Genomic DNA, 6,238 nt, shown 5'->3' with positions numbered 1-6,238 from the left:
CATAATTATAATATATCAGCACCAGCTGATGTTTCCTCGAGGTCAATAAGTTCCCGATTTAGATCAAAAATCTTAACAAAACAGTAACACCTACTTCTCCTTCTCCTCAAGATAATTTAAGAGTATCAAATGGCAAAATGTCGATTAATATAAATCCATTTCTTTTAAGGGTCGTTTTTTATTTCTCTTTACCAAAAACTTATACAAATAATTGTTTATTCAATACGCATCATATAAATACCCAATGAATGCAACTTCCAATAACTTGAACGATTGGAAATATAATAAACAATAACTTAGATGATTGAAGATAAAATAATCAATAACGGATGATAGGAGATACAATTTTCAACAACTGGATGATTGGAGATACAATTTTCAACAACTGGATGATTGGAGATACAATTTTCAACAACTGGATGATTGGAGATACAATTTTCAACAACTGGATGATTGGAGATACGGCAAACACTCTCTAGGATGATCGGAGAAACAATTTTCTATAACTTGAATGATATGAAAAAGTATTTTCTTCTGTGATGACCCAATTCTTTGTGTGACTCCTGGCATGATAGTGCCCTAAATTACATCATGATACAAGGCGACGATCATCACAATAAAGTGAAAAGTGAGTAGTTGTTAGTGGTGCTCAAAGAAACAAATTATCCTATTAGTCATAGTATTGAATACAAGTCACTATGCACCCTCGTTTGGCGTTTTATTTCATTCATTGTGGATTAAACGTTCTTTGGCTACAACACAAATGTCTCCAGAATTTCTGTCTGTCCTTGATGTGCGTTTAAGTTCATAGCCGGGTGGTGGGAAATCAGCAATGATGGCTTCATCTCCTTTGGGATGCATTTCGTATTCCTTCAGAACCTCGACGACTATGGAGAAGGAGATTTGCCAAGTGTCGTAACGTTAAATGGACAGAAAAAAATGGGCCGTTGTATTTGGATAGACCTGACTCGCAAAGTACTTTCCGCCAAATCTAACAAATCTGGCGATACAATCACCTGCTAAGTAGACTGAGTGATCAGATAAACCTTAAATTCTGGAGCGAACCCGGTCACTTTGTTTGTAAGTCGATTGCTCTACCAAGTGACTTATCGGGACCTCAAGCTTCAAAGTAAATATTGCAAAACTCATTAAGTTCGAGAACATGTCCCAATGTTTTCTTATTACGAACTTTTGCTCATTGAATGTTCATGCTTTATCACTGGTATGATGAGCAATCGAGAATTGTTTATTTTTTGCTACTGCACACGCGATATACTAAAAACTGATGTTTTGGATAGCTCTGTTAGTGTTTAATGGCCCTGTTCAACAACAGAATTTGATGATGTGACCATAAACTTCCAATTTTGATTTTTCTCTCATTCCATATTCCGGTCCATAGCTTGAAGCAGTTTCCGATAAAGGGGTGGGGGCTTAGGTCCGGCCACTCCCACTTCTTCCAAAGTACTCATGGGTAAGTGCCATATCGAAAACTTTAATCAAATTAAAATTTTTCATAACACGAAAAAATTGCTAAAAATGAAAAAAAAGAAGAAAAGTAAAATGTTACTGTTTGACTTATATTTATGACACATTTTTGCTTTTTTGGGAGGGATAATCGTGTGAATATATGCAGGTCTGACATCCGAACCCACTTATGGCCTTATTTAACATTGTTGTAAGGGGCAATATTTTGCGTCATTTTTTGAGTTTCCATGACAACAATGAGCCCATAATGAATTGGGTTATCAGACCTGCAAATAATGTACGCGTTATGGATCAATGAACATATTTTAAACCACTAACACTAACAGTAACAACAATGGGAATGTCAATATTGTATACATGTCCTGTTTTTATTTAATCGTTACTCCGTAAAGTCGTGTTGAGATGTGTCATGTATATTATGAAAGCAACGCCAGTGCAATAGAAATTATACTGAGTGACAAAAGTATTCCAACAACGTTTGAAAATTGTAACAATTCAACCAGGGAACAGAATTTCAAACTACATATTATACAAGAATTAAGAATATAATTCAAACATTTGCAATGCTAACATCTTAATTCAAAATTTAGGCAATTAAAAAAAAAAGAAAACTAAATCTCAAAATTACATTGTACAGTTTTGTATTTGTCGGAAATTCCTCCCCATATCAACCACTGCTAATCCAAATCGGTTGATCACACAATATGAAATAAATTAGTGACGTCACACCTACTTTTCGGTTCCTAAATCATTGGAAGTGTGTATGTAACCAGTCTTTCGGAGGATATATTGAATAGATTACATATTGAATCACAAGGTGGCATAATTATTTTAGTAGCAGATATATAAGGATATTTATATGTGCGGCTATGTGGTCTAATGGTATGACACTCGCTTTCGATAGGAAGGTCCTGGGTTCGAGCCTCGCGCTCGGCGCATAGTTGAGTCCTTGGAAAAGGCTCTTTACTCACATTCTCTCACCGTACTCAGGTGTAAAATGAGTACCTGGCCGTTAACAGCGTTGTCTTTGTCCGAAAAATTGTAATATCGCCTAACAGACGTCATGTCCCGTTAAATGTTGCTGTTGGTCAGGGCCCCCTTGTAAAGTGCTTTGAGCACATTTAGTGGATATTGCGCTAAATAAGCTCAATTAAATCTCAATATAGGAAGATTCTAAGAATTACGAGCCATAAAAGAGCGAGGATGGATGGCTTTATTGACGACCAGCATATATTTAGACGAGAAAATAAGATGCTACCACCCTGAAATCAAGAAGATCATTACAAAGGCATGAATCCAATCCTCCAATGAATAGGACCCGGTTTTTTACATAAACTTAACGCCTGACAATGACCAAACATTTACGCCAAAAGACAAGTTTTGGCCACAAAGAAAAAAAAATCGTGAGTTATATTCAATATTTCAACCAATGAAAACACTAGTTTCCTTGAGCTATACTAAAGACAACTCACTAGGCGCTGCACAACCCTAATATAAAAAAATTGACGTCAAACTATAAGCCCTAGTGTCGGTCAAAGGCTTCTATTAGCCTGACTAAATTATTTATGAAACATTTTTTTTTAATGCCGACATAAATAAATATTTGAATTGAAGTGAATTTAAAGTGTGTCCTTGTGTCAGGCTATAAGTTAACGATGGCTACAGACCGTGCATGGCCTTCGTAAACTCATGACCTGACACTGACCAACAATACTCTTCAAAAGTCGTAACTTCACTTCCTTCCTAATGACGCATGGTAACCTAGTAACACTGGCTCTAAACTATCGGAACAATGGCGGACGCCCGTATGAAATATTCCCCAGCGAGCATAAAAGCGTTTTCAGAGGAAAAAAACATAAATTTGATCATGTTTTGACTTTTACACATTCTGATCACAAGGCATATGAAAAGTTCTAGCCAGCATGAAGAATAAAAAGTAATTATTTTCTTTGTTTAGAACCAAGATGGCCGCCGTTGCCGGGCGGCGTGACACCAGACTACTGAATCCAATTGACGTCAAAATACAAGTCTTTGGCCACAAAAGAAATCAAATCGTGAGAATACTATTGTATTCAATAGTTCAACCAATGGGTCACTGTTTCCTTGACCACAACTAAAGAGAACTCACTAGGCGGTTCACAAAAGCTAAACATAACGTCAAACTATGGCTCTTTGTGTCAGGCTATAAGTTATTGATGGCTACGTACGGACTGACCTATTTGTTTGTTTGGCATGTACTAACGGTATCTATGGAATTAACTAGTAATTTTTGACCAATCAAAACATGAGATTCGTGACACACCTTGAAACTCACTAGGAAATACTTCCTGATTGTTTATTAACAATAGAAAGAATGAAGTTCACGTCACATCGCTCTTTGTTATTGTATTATAAGGAAGTCGGATGATTAGTTCTCACTAGAGTTTCATAAATCAAACTATAAACGTTTAAGGTGACAACATGGTCTGGTGAGTTTGTATGATTGATATGTCGGTTAGAAGTAGTCAGTATTGTATTTATACGCATAACAATGTGTTACCGCTATGTTGTTCGCTTAGTTTAACAATCACTGTCTTTGTTTAATTAACTGTCCGGAGTGGAGGGGTATGGGTTTGTTTTTTCCACTTCCGATTTATTAAGGAATGTTTGTCAGGCCTTTTCGTTGACTGGAAATAAGTAGTCAAGGAGACGAACGGCTAAATGACAGGAAGTATTCTGATTGGTTAATACTTAGTAACGCCCGAACCATCACTTCATGTCCCCATATTCGAACTCTGACATCCATAAAAGAAACTATGAATTTGCTTTTATTTGAAAAACAACGATTCTCTAACGTGGGGCATGCCAAGGCATTAATCAAAACACGGGATGTTTGTGACACACTTCAAACATTGCTGGTTCTTTACAAACAACACAATATGAAATCAGCATCTCTCTTCTCTCAGTTGTTGTTGTTTTTGTTTGTTTGTTTTCTATACCGCCAGTTGTTTGATTCGTTTTCCCTACATTCTCCCAGACTACAACCGTTTAATTTAACACACAGCTATATTAACAAAAAAGAAAAAATTTAAGAATAATGCACTGGAATGCCGAAGGCATTAACATTTAAAAATTGAGCTTTTATATAGGGCAATATCCACTAAAAGTGCTCAAAGCGCTTCACAAGGGGCCAACAGCAACACTTAACATTTAAGACGGGACATACAACTGTTAAGCGACATTACATTTTTATTCTCGGACATAGACGGCGCTGTTAACGGCTAGATACTCATTTTACACCTGAGTACGGTGAGAGAAAGTGAGCAAGGAGCCTTTCCACAAGACCACATAGCTGCACCGCTTTGCAACCAATACGATGCATTATACCACTTCCTCATACGTAACCAGATTGCTTTCTGCTGTGTACAAGAAACTCATCTACAAAAAGCAAAAAAGCCAAAAAATCAGAGGAAACATTTTCGAAATGACCGTGGAGGGAGAAAGAAAGGAAGTGTATTAATTCTTGTGAGGAACGAATTGTAGGCAGTTGAAACTGGAAGATTTACCGGTGAAACAGAATTCCTAAAAGGGTTATAGTTGACAAATACATGATGGAGGTAATTAACTATTACTGTCCAGATCACAAGCTGCTCTCGCTCGACCCAATTGTGGTCGCAAATGACACATTCCTTTTCGCTGGAGATGTCAATAGCCGTTCTCAAAGTTGGGGATACAACACAATGAACAAAAGGTGAAAGACCTTGAAGCATGGCAAGATGAATGATCCTACAGACCAACCAACATTTTACTAAAGAGGCTGGCACTCAACATCTACCCCAGACTTGGCCTTCTCTACCGAAGATCTGCATCAAAAAATGTAAAAAGGCAGGAATGCTCGCAGCTTGCAGGAAGTGATCATCGCCCTGTAATTCTTACATTATCCACAAGTCACCTGAAATTCAAACCCCAGCGACCGAGATGGAATTACAAGAGGCCAATGGGGGCCTTTATGCCATGAAAACTAATGAGCTTACAAAAGACCTAGAAATTCAAGACAAAACCCCAAAACTATGTGATCAATAAGTGGACAGAAAACGTTTCGAAGGCTGCAAAGAAAGCTATACTGAGAGGGTTAAGAACACATTACAAACCATATTGGAAGGAAAACCTACAGAGCACATGACAATCTCACCCTTACACGAAGCGGAAAAATGTCCCAGCCAAGAAAAACATATAAGGCTTCCAAAGTATAAAGCTGAATATCAAAAGTGTCCCTTGACAGTAAACAAAAAAGTTGGAAAGAAAGAACAGATTCCCTTAACATGGAAAAGACACAAATTATGAAAACTGGTAAAAGCCATCAATGATGAAGAAGGAGAGTAACCAACCATTTCCATCTCACTTGAAGGAAATATACTTTCTGGTCGAAAGGCTGCTGACACATTTATCAAAGCAAATTCAGAAGTAGCAGACATTCAAATTCCAAGGGAACGAAAAATCAAAGTCAGAGAAGAAGCCAGGCACAATGCTAGACAAAACGCAACACACAATGACATGCCGGGAATAAATGCACAAGTCAATCACATTGAGCGAAATCAAAGTACAAATAAAGAACTGAAAACAAGAAAATCACCTGGACCAGATGGCCTATCTAATGAAATGATTGCACACCTAGGCAACATTACCATTAAGAGACTATTGGGAATTTTCAATCTCTTCTGGAAAAATGGAGACGTACCACAAAAATGGATGCTCTTATGATCCCTCTCCACAT

Source organism: Berghia stephanieae, chromosome 6 (assembly GCF_034508935.2).
Source record: "Berghia stephanieae isolate SIO BIC M18660-M18661 chromosome 6, UCSD_Bste_1.3, whole genome shotgun sequence".
NCBI lineage: Eukaryota > Metazoa > Mollusca > Gastropoda > Nudibranchia > Aeolidiidae > Berghia > Berghia stephanieae.
The sequence above is the reverse complement of the archived record's forward strand: the minus strand, read 5'-3'. Positions refer to the sequence as shown.